The following is a 14,757-nucleotide window of genomic DNA, read 5'->3' as shown; positions in this document are numbered from 1 at the left end:
TGAAACGTTTCCTCCTTCACAGCTCCCTCCCTGTGACACAGGTCCCATCCTTATACTTTTGTCTCTGTTTTTTCTTTTTTCTTTTGCCCTACCCAGGTACATGGGGAGTTTCTTGCCTTTTGGGAAGTCTGAGGTCTTCTGCCAGTGTTCTGTAGGAGTTGTTCCACGTGTAGATGTGTTTTTGATGTATTTGTGGGGAGAAAGGTGATCTCCACGTCTTACTCCTCCATCATTTTTTTTTTTTTTTCCTCCATCATTTTTGAAGGTCCCCTCCGAGTTTGTGAGATTTGAAGAATTCTCCATTTCACTGAAGTTGTTGAAATTACATTTGGAAAATTGTTCATAGTATTCTCTTATTACTCTTTCGGAATTTTTTCAGCTTTATTGACGTATAATTGCCAAATAAAATTTTAAGATATTTAAAGTGTACAGCATTATTTGATATATGTATACACTGTGAAAGGATTCCCATAATCACATTAACATATCCATTACCTCACATACTCACCTCTTTTTTGGTATTTACCATTTTTGTGGTAACATTTAATTTCTACTCTCAGCAAATTTCAATTTTACAAAACAGTGTTATCAACTATAGTCATCATGTTATACATACACATTAGATCCTCAGAATTTATCCATCCTATAAGTGCAAGTTTGTATCCTTTCACCAACCTCTCCTTATTTCTCCCAGCCCCCAGGAACCACTTTCTACTCTCTGTTTCAATTTCAACTTTTTAAAGATTCTACATATAAGTGATATCATGCAGTATTTGTCTTATTTCACTTATCATAATAATTTCATTTCTTTCAGACATATATGCAGAAGTGGGATTCATGGATCACATAGTAGTTTTATTTTTAATTTCTTGAGGAACTTCCATACTGTTTTCCATAGTGGCTGTACCAATTTACGTTCCCACCAACAGGGCAAGAGGGTTCCCTTTTCTCCACATCCTCCTCACCAGCATGTATCATCTCTTGTCTTTTTGATAAGGGACATTCTAACAGGTGGAGGTATTATCTCATTGTGGTTTTGATTTGCATTTCCCTGATGATTAGCGATGTAGAGCACCTTTCAACGAACCTATTGTCTATTTGTATGTCTTCTTTAGGAAAATGTCAGTTCAGATCCATTTGTATGTCTTCTTTGGAAAAATGTCAAATCAGCTCCTTTGCCCATTTTAAAAATTGGGTTAATTGGTTTTTTTAAGTTTTTTTGCCACTGAGTTGCATGAATTCAATTTATATTTTGGATATTAACCCCTTATTGGATATGCGATTTGTAGATGTTTTCACCTTTCTATTTTGTTGATGGCTTCCTCTGCTGTGCAGAAGGGTTTTAGTTTGATATAGTCCCACTAGGTTTTTTTGCTTTTGTTCCTTGTACTTTTGATGCCAATTCCAAAAATTCATTACCAAGCCCAATATTAAGGAGCTTATCCCCTATGTTTTCCACTAGGAGTTTTACTGTTCCAAGTCTTATGCTTAAGTCTTTAATCCATTTTGACTTGATGTTTGAGTATAGTATAAAACAGGGGTACAGTTTCATTGTTTTGCATGTGGATATCCAGTTTTCCCAACATCACTTATTGAAGAGACCATCTTTTCCCCACTGAATATTCTTGGCTCATTTGCTATAAATTAATTGATCATATATGCATGGGTTTGTATCTCAACTCTAAATTTTGTTTTATGCTAGTGCCATACTGTTTTATCACTATATAGCTCTCTAATACAGTTTGAAATCAGGAAGTATGATGCCTCCAGGTTTATTCTTTTTTTGTCAAGATGGCTTTGGCTCTCTGAGGTCTTCTGTGGTTACATACAAATTTTAAGATTTTTTTTCTATTCCTGTGAAAAATATCATTAGAATTTTCATAGGGATTGCTTTGCAGCTCTGATTGCTTTGGGTAGTATGGACATTTTAACAATATTATTTCTTCCAGTCCATGCACATGGAACATCTTTCCATATATTTGTCTCTTTTTTTTCAATTTCTTTCATTAATGTCTGAATAGTTTTCAGTGTACGGATCTTTCTATCACATCCTTGGTTAAATTTGTTCCTAAGTTGTTTGTTCTTTTTGATACTATTGTAAAGAGGATTGTTGACTTGTGGATTACTTAGGAGTGTGCTGTTTAAATTTCAGGTGATCAGAGTTTTTCCTTTTATCTTTCTGTTATTTCTAATTGGATTCCCCTATTGTCAGAACATAGTAGCATACTTTTTATGAGTTCAATCTTTTTAAATTTAAGTTTTGTTTTATGCCCCATGAAACAGTCTATCTTGATGAATACTCCATGTGCATTTGAGAAGAATGTGTATTCTACTGTTGATTGGTGGAACAGTCTACAAATCTCAATTATACCCAGTTTATTGATGACATTGCTCATTCTTCTACATCTTTGCTGACTTTCTATGAGTTTTTATCAATTACTGAGAGAAGAGCATTGAGGTCTCCAACTATAAATGTGGTTTGTTTTCAGTTTTTCCAGATATTTTTCATTCCTCTGTTCTCTTTCCTGCTTTATTTTAGGTTATTTTTTAACATTTTTAGTACTCCATTTTAACTTTTCTCTTTTCATTTTTAATATATTTCCTTGTGCATGTTTTTTCTGAGTGGTTTTAGGAATTGTAATATACATACCGAACTTTTTTGTCTACATAGAATCCACATTTTGCCACTTCAAATGGTATGAAAAACGCTTTCCATCATATACGTTCCTTTATCCTTTATGGTGTATTTGTCTTGTGTTTAACACTGACTGGCACTGAAAACCCATCAGACACTATAATTTTTGCTTTCAACCATCAAACATTTTAAACAACTCAATGGAAAAGACTAGTTTATTATACAGACACAGATATTTACCATTTATGTTTCTCTTCATTCCTGATGTTCCAAGTTTCCTTCCAGAATCATGTCTCTCCTTTCTGAACATCTTCCTTTTAGCAATGCTTTCATAGCAGGTCTTCTGGCAACAAGTTTTCTTAGTTTTCCTTCATCTAAGAGTATCTTTATTTCACCTTTATTGCTGAAGAATTATTTTTGCTAGATATAGAATTATCGGTTGAACAATTCTTTTATCACTTTAAAAATGTTCAAATTCCTTCTGACATCAATGGATAATTGTTCCCCAATAAATAAGGTTATGTTTTTCTCTGGTTGCTTCCAAGACTCTTTCTTTGACTTCAGTTTTCAGTAGTTTGATTATGATGTGTCTGGGTTTGGATTTCTTTGGCTTTATCTTGTTTTGAGTTTCCTCAGCTTCTGAATCTGTAGTAGGTTCATGTCTTTTAACAAATCTGGCATCCATTATTTCCTCAAATGTTTTTCTGCTCATCATTCTTTCTTCACTCTTTCTGGGCTTCCAATGACACAAGGACTTCTTTGTTATTATCTCAGAGGTCCCTGACACTCTGTTCACTTTTTTTCATCTTTTTTAAACTCAACAGCTCAAACTGGATAATTTTTACTGACCTACCTACAAATTCAGATTCTTTCCTCTCTCATTTTCATTCTATTAAACTCTTCCAGTTATTTTGTATTTCAATTCTAAAATTTCCATTTGTTCTTCAATTCTATTTGTTTGCTGTCATTTCTGTCTTGCCTTTTTTTTAAGAGTGGCCATCCCTACATATTGAAGCAGTTTTATAATAGCTGCCTTAAAGTCTTTGTCAGAGAATTCTAACAACTGTGCAATCTCAATGTTGGTGTCTGTAGATTCTGTTTTCCCAAGCAAGTAAGATTTTCCTGGGTTTTTCTGGATACTGCATAATTTTGGATTTTATCCTGGACATTTGGAATGTCATGTTATAGGACTTGGGATCATGTTTAAACCATATGGAGAATTTTTGTTATTGCTTTAGTATGTAATTGACCCAGTTGGGTTCAGGCCACAAGTTCTGACCAGCCTTCTGTAGATTGCAGTGTCAATGTTCCAATTTCAAAGCCTTTTCAGTGCTGTTTGGATCTGTCCCTCATGTGCACAACCCAGTGGCCAGTCTGGGATCTAGGCAGTGGTCTATCCTGTTCAGTCCTCAAAGTCTATGGCATGCTGCATGGGTTAGATCCATGCACACACAGTCATGGATGAGTTTGGGAGCTCAACAAACATTAAGAGGCTGATTTCCCAAATTCCTGTCTCTACAATCTTCCCAGGACTTTCTGGTGCCCTGGCGCTCTTTTTTTGGTGATACTTAAGCCAAAAGTCTGTGGGTTTATTTATCTTACTTTGCCACATGTTTTCTGCCACCCATGTTGTGTTTAGGGCCAAGTGAGAGGAGTACAGAGAAAGAAAAATTTCAAAAGGTGTTTACTTTCACCCTCTTAGGATCTCGACTCTTTCCATCAGAGAGAAAGATTCCCCTCTCTCAATGTCTTAGTGTGTTCTCATTGTTACTCTCACATCTGCTGCTGTGGGATTGCTTGGGCTGACAAATGAGAGAGTGGAGAAAAGAAAAAAGAAAAGAAGAAAAGAAAAGAAAAAGAAAAGAAAAGAAAAGAAAAACTGTGGGAGATGGCCCAACTCTGAGCATTAAGAGACCTCTTTCCTGCTTCTAGAGCCAAAAACAGAGGTCCTCTCATAGAGCTCTCCTTCTTCACCCCAAGCCTGCTTCTGAGTTTTAGGCTGCATTAACTTCATGCTGGGGAATACTCAAGAAGAAAAAGTGGGAAACTAACTGCCAGCAGTGCCACTTTTAATTCTGATCTTCTTTCCTCTTCTGCCTGCTACTGTTTACATTTCAGAGCCCTCAAATAACTGCTCCATACATTATGTCCCAGTTTTATAGCTGTATTCAGCAGGACACAGTAGAGTTGCTTATTCAACCTTACCCAGTACCAGAACTCCCCAGGTATTTTATGGTCTTTGGTTCTTTACTTAGGACTTACTTTTTATGAGTTAGACTAAAAAGATAGTGGGATAATGGATTTTGTCTTTTTCACCACTGTATCTCCAAACTGACGCATAGCAGGCTTAATACAAATTTTGATGATTTACTGAATAAATAATTAATTTGGATTATTAGTCTCTTAAATCCCAAACCTACTGGTTTATTCTTAAGTAGTAATTAATAATCTTTCATTTTTCTTTAAGGAGGTAGATGTAATACCTTATTAACAGTCATATTTAATTCAGATGTATAATTGTAGCTACACATGAAAAAGCATTTTACATTTCTTATAGAAATATTCAACTATGTAAACTAATTTCACCTGCCCATTTTCTACTGAAGAAAATGCTAATTTAAACTACAAAATAATTTGTATTTAAAAGTATAATAACTACCAACATTTCAGCTAGGCAGAAAAAATAAACCCAGTAAACCTTAATAAAAAACTATTTGAAGGGATAAAAATTCATTTGTCCCTTACAGACAAATGTTTTTCTTTCCTTGTATTCAGGAACACATTCACATCATCACAAACTTAGAGACAGACCTTGGCAAGAATCTGCCTGTCTTGTGGGTTAAACAGACATTCAAATTAGTTAGTAGTTGGACTTGGGCTCCCTGCCTTGTGACCAGTGTATGACAGTCATTTTGCATAACTTAAGCTTCTTCAGTCCTCAGCTGTAACAAGGAAAGAGGAGAGCAAGTGAAGTATTTTTTTAAAAGCTGCTGCTATCAGCAAAGAAATTTTATAGATCTATAATGCTATTACAATGCTCAAAAAAATTCAAAGGCAATACCTAAAACACAATTCATGGTTGGTTAGTGAGAATTAGCACTGTATCATTTTCCTTCATTTTAAATCAGAAATCTTGCAACGGAAGCTTAACAGCAACTTACAATAACCAGGATGATCTAATGTCAATGGGCAAATGGAGTATGGGGGGTATTACAGAAATACCCGTACCTATAATTTCAGGTTGCTCCACTGTATTATGTTCTTATGTTCTCTAAGGCAACTAATATAATTGGATCATTACATAAACAGAGCCTAGAAAAATTAATATAAATACTGCTTTGTTCACATGATGACTTTTTCCCCATTGAATTTAAAGGCTTTTATTTCCATAGTTTCACTATTCTGAGGGTCTTAGAAGGTTGACCATGGGCATTCTGTTAGGTCATACTCTACTGTCCATGCCCCTGACATTGAACTGCAGGTACCTTTTCTGGTCACTACTCTTACCCAGAAATAGTTATGGATATAGAGTGTCCACGTAGGCACCAACTTTCCAGAAAAACATGAGGTTTCACTGGGTAGTGGACTATAATGCTTGTGATGACATCCCTCAAAGATGAGGGCAAAGGTGATCAGTAGTGAACTAAGATACAGAATAAAGAAAAAACATTATGGTAGTTTGCACGCATGGAAGAGACTACACATTTGGTAGTCCCCACTCTTGGCCACAAATCAGAGTATTTGATTCTAGTGTAAACTCTGCTATTGACTATGTCACCACAAGTATGTCATGTACTTGTCCTAGACCACATTTTTCCTTCTTGAAACTGAAAGTAACTAAGTCAATCTTTTTCTTTTGATGCAGAAATCACTACTTCATGAATAATAGTGGCAACTTCAAGCATAGAAGTCAGGTTTCTCAGTTCCCACGTCTTCACTTTTCTTTTTAGTTATATAAACATAAGGTTCATAAATACCGATTTAAGGACATATACTTTGTAATGGCCAAAGTTACAAAAATTATTAAGTTAAAGAGTGATGGCTTATAATTGCCAAAGGATCCATTACTATACAAGTGACCACAAACATATGATTGCATGCATAAGATTGTACATATATGTATAAATGTTTGTATTCATTATATGAACAAGAGAAAAGAAGATTCATTATAAAATAAGTGTTTTAAGATAAATGTTTTCAGAAAAAGATGCTCCAGAAATTCTGAGGCATCTCTGATGTACACAGGGTTCCATGAGTATTGGAGGTGACTGCTTTATTGCATTCTTTGTAGGCATCTGCACACTGACTGTCTGTGCATGCACTTGCACACCCATGTGGAAGGTGAAGAAGCAGAAAACTGGTTACATATGGTTTCCCAACACATAGGTACGTGAGTCACCCCCAAGCCCATCCCTCCTCTCCTGGTTAGTCCTGTCTGCCCCTCTTCCACGTATGTAATCTAGGTATTGAAATGTTTTCTCCCACCTTCTCTTCCATGGGATTTTGATGTCACTGTTCTTCCTGAGGAGCTATTCTCAAGGTCTGTTCCATTATACTGGATTTTCATACAACTATTTGGTCCAAAATAAATTATCAACATTCATTCCTGTAAATTCATTTTGTCTAATGTCCATTCTCATCATGTAATCTTGAGCAAAGAAGGTTAAGAGGAAATTTAGGGTAACATTTTAATATAGGGAGTCAAGTGTACCTGGAGAGCCTGGATATCTATGATAATATCTTCATTTTGAGGTTAAAGGTATTTTTATAACATTTCTTATTACAAACAATACAGTTATAATATTATTATAATAAAGTTCCCAATGTAGAAAACAGAAAAATCAAAGTACTATGAATAATTAATAAAAGCCACCTATCACCTGGAGATAAAAACCTTGAGGTGTACAGTGGCAGTCTTTTTTACACCTATATAACACTTTATGTAAACTAGGAATAATATAGTAGGGACATTTAAAAACTTACTTTTTTCGTATAACATAATAGTAATAACTTTCCATGTAATAGTCATCTGCAATCTCATCAATAGGTGACTATAATTTTATTGCATAGGCTAGATCATAACTTATTAAGCTGACTTTCTACTAATAGGGCATTTGGGCTGTTTTGAAAATTTTGTATTACAGTCTTTTGACACACTTTTCAATTATTCAGTTGAACTGCACAAAGTAGAATGTATTAAAGGCTATGTACATTTTTAAGATGTTATGACCAGGCCTTACTATAAATAAATGAGTTATAAAATGAAGTATATCTATAAAATTTTAAGAGCAACAGTTTTATTTTTTTTACCAAAACATGTATTTTGCTAACATTTAAAAAAATCAAGAAATACTTTAAAAAGCAATTAAGCTAAAATGTCATCAACCAGATAACTAGTCTTATCATTTATGAGCATGTCCCTGTACATATAGATGGATACAAAGAGAGATAAATAGTATACCTGAAACTAATACAACATTGTTAATCAACTATACTCCAATATAAAATAAAAGGTTAAAGAGAGAGATAAATAATAAGTAGATAATTGACTGATTGATAGACATAGTCATAATTTCTTTAATAGATTCATATATATAATAAACTACTTTTTTGAAATACTAAATTTAATTCCACTAAGATATAACAAAAGTGAAACTCAAGGAAATGCTGAATATAATTGTTCCTTTGTCACAAAAACATTTGTTTCTAAAAGACCCATGTAATGCAGTGGTTCTCAGGTAGGAGAAATTTTGTCCCCTAGGGAACATTTGACAACCTTCTGACTACACTTCTTGACATCACAACTGGGTGCTACTGGCATCTAGGGGGTAGAAGCCAAGGGGGCTGCTACACATCCCACAGGGCAGAAGAGAGCCCCCACAACAAAGAATTATCCAGCAGAAAATATCAATAGTATCACACTTGAAAATATTAAGGAAAAAAATTTAGAAAACATTTAAAGTTTGGAATCATTATTTTTTAACGTACCTGCTTCAGTTTTAGGTGTGAGCAGATACTATGGAAGGTAAGGCGGTTATCACACTTAACACTTCTCTCTTCCCAGTGCCCATAAGCATTCCATCTGCAGCCCTAATCTCTAAGATGTTTAATTTTTGAATATTATTTCTGAGAGTTTTGTTTTGATTTCTAAGAACTTCCCAAGTTCTTTGCAGTCTGGGACTGGCTGCTATGAAGTTTTTTGAATAATTACTTGTCTATGTGTAATATTCTTGGGTTCCACTTTCTTTTCTGTTGGAACTTGTAGGAATCTCACCATTGTCTTATGCCATTAAATGTTTCTATGAAGAACTATGAGACTGCCCTAATTTTTTCTACTTGTGAATTAATTTTTCTGCCTGAACACATGAAGAATTGTGACTCTTTAAGAACTGCATCTTTATCCTTCAGTACAATGGGTTAACCAGAATATGTCTCAGTTTCATTGATTCTAAATAATTTTTCTTTCTACGTGGTACACTCCTTTAAGTTTTAGTTTTTATCTTTATTTCTAGGAAACTTTCCTCTATTATATCTCTAATGATTTTTCTTCTCCAGATTTTATGCTAAAATTTCATTTTAAGCATTTCTTTCTCATTTATTTATAAGCTAGAAACGTGCTTTGTTCTCAATTTGCTTACTTACTGTTCAATCTCTTTTTGCATCTTATTCTTTATATTCTGGTCCTTCTGTTCTGCTTGTACTGGATCAACATCCTTTGTAAATTCTTCTACAGCATTAAGAATTTTGGAATACTTTTATCTGTATCTTAGGTTTTTGTTTTTTGGTTTTGCTTTTACTATTTTCACTCATTCTTTCCTTCTTTCATTTTTTTTCTGTTTTTATTCCACTGTATTATCAGTGGAACAGTGATAATTTACTTCACCTGTATTACACTTCATGTATTTCATACTTCCTCTGTTCAGATATACATTTGAGTCAATTCTGCTCAACACCATTCACAATTTATTTGAGATTCTTTTTCCTACTCCTCTAAGCTTCAGTTTGAGTGCTTCACTTTTTGCCTGCATTTACGGGGAATGGAGGAAGAGTCAACATTTGGCTTCGACTGTATAAAATACTTGTTGGGAAAGTTAAGCTCTTCTTTCTCTTCCAAAATCCTGTACCAAGGCCCAGTCCACCCAGATTGTTTTCTAAACTTTGCATTTTTCCTTGGAAAACAAGACTTGCAGTCTCCTTGCCCTTGAATGTAAGAGCATGCTGTCACAAAGATGATTATTTTTTATTTCTCCCAGTAATGTTTAATTATACCCTTACTATGTTTTCCCCCAAATTCAGTGGTATTTAGGAGAACTCTTAGGATTTTACTGAATCCTCCTTTGCTAAGTATTATTTTCTGCTGCACTAGAACATAATTTTTCAACTAGAACACCACTTTTCAAGTTGATGTCGTAAGCTTGTCTTAGCTTCCTTGCCTCGTTTCTGCTTATTTATTTTTGATCCTTTTTGGGACAAATAAACTACTTTTTGTTTAGTTAATTCGGCTTCAGGAGAGGAATTTTCTGTGATCTTGCTCTCTTTAGCCATCGCTTAACAGTCTTCTATGTGTGTCATTATGTTATTTACTGCCTATTACTCCAAGCTTTCATTTGTTTTGTATAGTACAACACTTAAATATTACAATCAACCGCACTATCAAATTTAAAATCTTTTTTATAATACTTTGGACCGTCTGTACGGAGGTAATCATCCCCATTAAGGTAAAGAACTATCGAGGACTCATTGAGGAGCAATATGGAGAGCACACACTGACTATAAACCTCTCAAATGTTCTCAAATGTAATAGTCAAAGCTTAAATACATGGAACGTTTCACATTTTTTATTAAAACTGTGGCTGTATTACCTGCAAAGTTTAATGTTTTCTAATGTGTCTTATTATGATGCTAGACTTCACACACCCTGAGCAGGGAAAGAGGATGGCTTCATAGAATAGAGGTGGGATTTCCAGATTTCTGACCACCTTTCTGAATTGACAGATCATGGTCTCTCCCTATCCCACATCTACTGGATAGTCCTTCATCACCCTCTGGCTCTACCCTGAACCAACATCCTTAGAGCTAAGTAAATGATTTGTGCCAAAATTTAAGTGAGGGTAATAACTTATCAATCAAGTCATTCTTGTTCACTTCAGGTACAATATCTTAAAACTCAAAAGCCAAGGGAAGTCACCTCAACCTCCTGAGGAAAGTGCTTTGTTTTCTTTCTTAGAGTGAATATAAACTTGGCCATAGAAAACACCTTAAAGGAGGCATTAAGGTTGGAATATGTTGGGTCTGAGGCATAGGATAAGATGCAGGGGAGTCACCTCTATGAAGCTACCCACAACTTGTGACTTCATCCAGCCTTCACCAAGATTCCAGGTTCTAGATGCATTTGAACTTTAGAAAGGATGTAACTGCCCATTCTTTGGCATTTTCTATACCAGGTCTTTTAAACATTCTCCATATAAGACTATAATTTATACTGTGAAGGAGATGAGTAGATGGCAGTAACATACTGGTAAACATTTAACAATTGGTTCCCTTGGGATAGGGTAGGGGAAAGTCCTGATTCTTTTAACTTTTGCAGTGGTATAAATGCTCCTACCGTAGCTAATTTTAAGCTATCAATATGATGTTACTAGACACAGCACTGAGAATAGATGTGCCACAGTCAGCTCTCTCAAGGTGGTGGGAACCAACTCCAGCACACCACTGGTAGATAGCTTAAAATATAATATTGCAGTAGCTTCAAGAATAGTTTAAATATATGAAAGATTACTCCTACCCTGCCAACACTGCCATGCAATTCTTTCTTGCTCTAAAGGAGGCAACCTTGCTGGGAGTTAAAGTAAACAAAGAGAAACCCTTTTCTATCCCCAAATGACTTCAGAATAACTCTTTCTATCTAAACGCCTACAAATAGTTAAAACCCAAGGAATAGAAGTTCTGACCTTTAGAATTCTTTTTTTTTTTTTTTTTTTTTTACAAAGTACTTCAGGTACTAGTATGAACAGTGTTATCAAAATGGAAACTCTTATTGTAACTTTTAACTTCTGGAATTACAGTTATTAGTGAGGATTATACAAATGCCTTCTATGAGTTAAGGCAAAGCCCATATACAATTAAACCGAAACCACACTAAGAATAAATAAGTTACTACTCCAAGGTTATTTCATACACTGTTCAATGACAACTGCAGCTGTGCCACTATTTAAAGTGTAGCTGTGAAATTAATATAATGTATTATGAAAAATGCTATGTGCAGCTCTTGGAGATGAAGAAATCTGAGTGGGTGGTAGAAAAGAAAGCAACAGCAGAACACAGTCTAAATGAGAACTTCAGCTATTTTGATTTATTTGCAAAGAATATGTACCTCCTTAACTTGACATTTCTACATGTTCAGTATAAACTCCCACCTTTTATTATTGCCCAAACAAAACTTAACTATCATATGTCTCAGTCCCTCAGAATTCTAGGCTCTTCCTTTCAGTGTTCAACTGTTTAACTGATAACTACGTCAACCTTGGGGTGATAATGTCTAATGGCAAAAACTAACTCTACCTCCTAGGAATAACATGGGCTCTTTGGAGAATTTGTGAAAACACAGTGCCTTTATTCAACCTTTAAATGGAATAGATCATATAGAAAATAAAACTGTTTGCATAGCACCTGGGATAAGTGGCCAAGGTATTTAGCAACTCTGGATGGCACCTGGGCTTCCATTCGCTCTAGGCCAGGCCTAGTCACACTGAATGCTGCAAGAACGAATACCTCAATACAACTTAATCTCTTTCATTGCATACCAGGGCTCTACACTACATTGGCTGGGGAACTGACTTAACCTAAAGGAAAAGATCCTGGTGCAATTTGGGATCCCTAGTAATCACCTTCTGAGATAAAGTTTCAGTGAATGCAGGGTGTTTATGTAGGGAGTATCCTTGGTACCAACACTTTTGGGAGGGAGGGAAGAAAGCAGGAGTGGGCAGAGAGAGAGGTCAAGCTACAATCCAGGCAAACGGCAGCCTCAGCCAAACTCACATTGAACTCTGGAGCTCAACTGGCCCCACAAAGTGGCCCTGAGGTAGGCCAAGGTGGCCATGCCTTTGTACTTTCACATCAATCTGTCAGTGGATGTAAGTCACCTCAGGAAAGGGTGTGACTTTAGACAAGATTGTTTTCCACAACTGTGGCAATTCCTGAAGAAGCTGGAAATTGAAGGCTATTTGCTGGCAGCCCTCAGAGCAACTGATAAAACAAATCCTTCGGCAAAGACAGGTCGGGGAAGTGTGTCGCAGTGTCTATTGCAGATCTACAAACTAGACTTCTTAAACACTGGTCTGCCTCTGCACCATTCACTTGAAACACACTCATGTTCAGAGCGTGTCTCAGTAGATACAATGGGGACAGGAACAGGGAAAGATGCACTTCCATTAACTCTGAAGTCATAGCTGCCTCTCACACCAACATGCTATCCATGAAGGGTCATTCCCAAGGACAGAGTCCATTTAACTGCACTGTCGTCTCAAAAACATACTGCATTCAATACCCATTCTCAACTGGACTAGCCACTGCCCCCAATTTAAATACAGATGTCTAGCTTACCTGCCTTATTCAAAGCGGGGGTTGATTTTCACCATTATACTATACTTTAAGGAGTACTGAGTTATCACCTAAAACAGGGCCTACCATGAAGCGTTTGATTTTTCTTTCTGGCCTGACTCTGAAAATGCCAAAACTTCCTGAGTGCTACTACATTTATGGCCAGTCATCATTTGGGCTCAGTGATATGTATTTATCAAATTGCTTTAGTGGAGTGGGAGAGCACAGCACAGGCAAGGTGCAATATAAAGCTGCTAGATAAAAGGAATAACCATAAGGAATGGGGAAAGGGGGAACATAGGAGCAGAATGCGCCAAAGACAAACTGTTGCAGGAGACTTCCTCTTTCCAAATTTTGCTTACATTTGGGTCTTTGGGTATTGCTCCCTTGGCAGTCCTGGGACTGGTGCCATAGGATATTTCCACCCAACACGTGGTGGGAAATAGAGAATGTGTTCACTAGTTGTTTTCAATAACAAGAAAACAACATAACAAACAAAATCTTAACATGACCTTGCAGATAAGGAAATGCAAACAGATTAAAAAAATAAAACACAGTTCAATTCTATCATAATTGAGATTTTAAAAGGTCAAATTGGGAGGAAAAAAATCATTTGGGAAGATAGCCACATATGTGCATAGGCTATTTCCTTCACCTGAAACACTCCGTTGCTTCCACACCTTTGAAGCATGTCTACCCATTCAAGATGAAACCCTACTTAATCCATGTCTTCCCTCAACACTCCAATTCCTTTTCCCATCCAACTGCATAATGCTCAATATCTCTGTAAAACATTTGACTATCACTATTTTGTATTGTTGCACTACTCTGAATATCCCCTAAGTGTCAACTACAGTATTTATGAAGTTTACATACTATTTTATCAGACTGAATCTTTGCATGTACCCTCTTAGGCAGCTTTGAGTATCTGCATTTGACATATAAGAGAACAGAGGCCAACAGAGGTGAATTAGCACTGTGGGGAAAATGGGAGAAGGTGTTCAACCCACTTTAGCTACATTACAATGTCTGTGTCCCTACTACTATGCTTCCTGTATTGTGTGTGCTTCTCATTTCTCTCAAGTAGACTTGAGAAAGAACTGTGTATAATACCCCTTTCTTGTACTTCTCTGTACCCACCCCACATCATCTTGAATAACAAAGAGCACATAATGTCATACATATATTTGAAAAGAACATATGAGATAGGGAAGTCAATGAGAAGATTCCCACAAGTATCCCAGATATATACATATAGATCGTAAAAAGGTTAAGAACAATTTTGCATCAGTCTCCCTCCGTTTTCATGCGCTGGTACCAGTATGTGACTTAGTTAAGACTTTGGCTTTCTCTCTCACACAGTAATACAGAAAGCAAGTCATTGGGAAAATCGATTAAGAGTGGGCGTTATCAAAGGCATGAAGAAGATTAACACAGATACATGTCTCCTTGCCTTTTATTAAAATAAATTGAAATGATTTCTCTTCAAATGATAGCAATACAAATGGAAACACTTGGCAGTT

The sequence above is a fragment of the Kogia breviceps genome, chromosome X, assembly GCF_026419965.1.
Source record: "Kogia breviceps isolate mKogBre1 chromosome X, mKogBre1 haplotype 1, whole genome shotgun sequence".
Taxonomy (NCBI): domain Eukaryota; kingdom Metazoa; phylum Chordata; class Mammalia; order Artiodactyla; family Physeteridae; genus Kogia; species Kogia breviceps.
Note: the sequence above shows the minus strand (reverse complement) of the source record.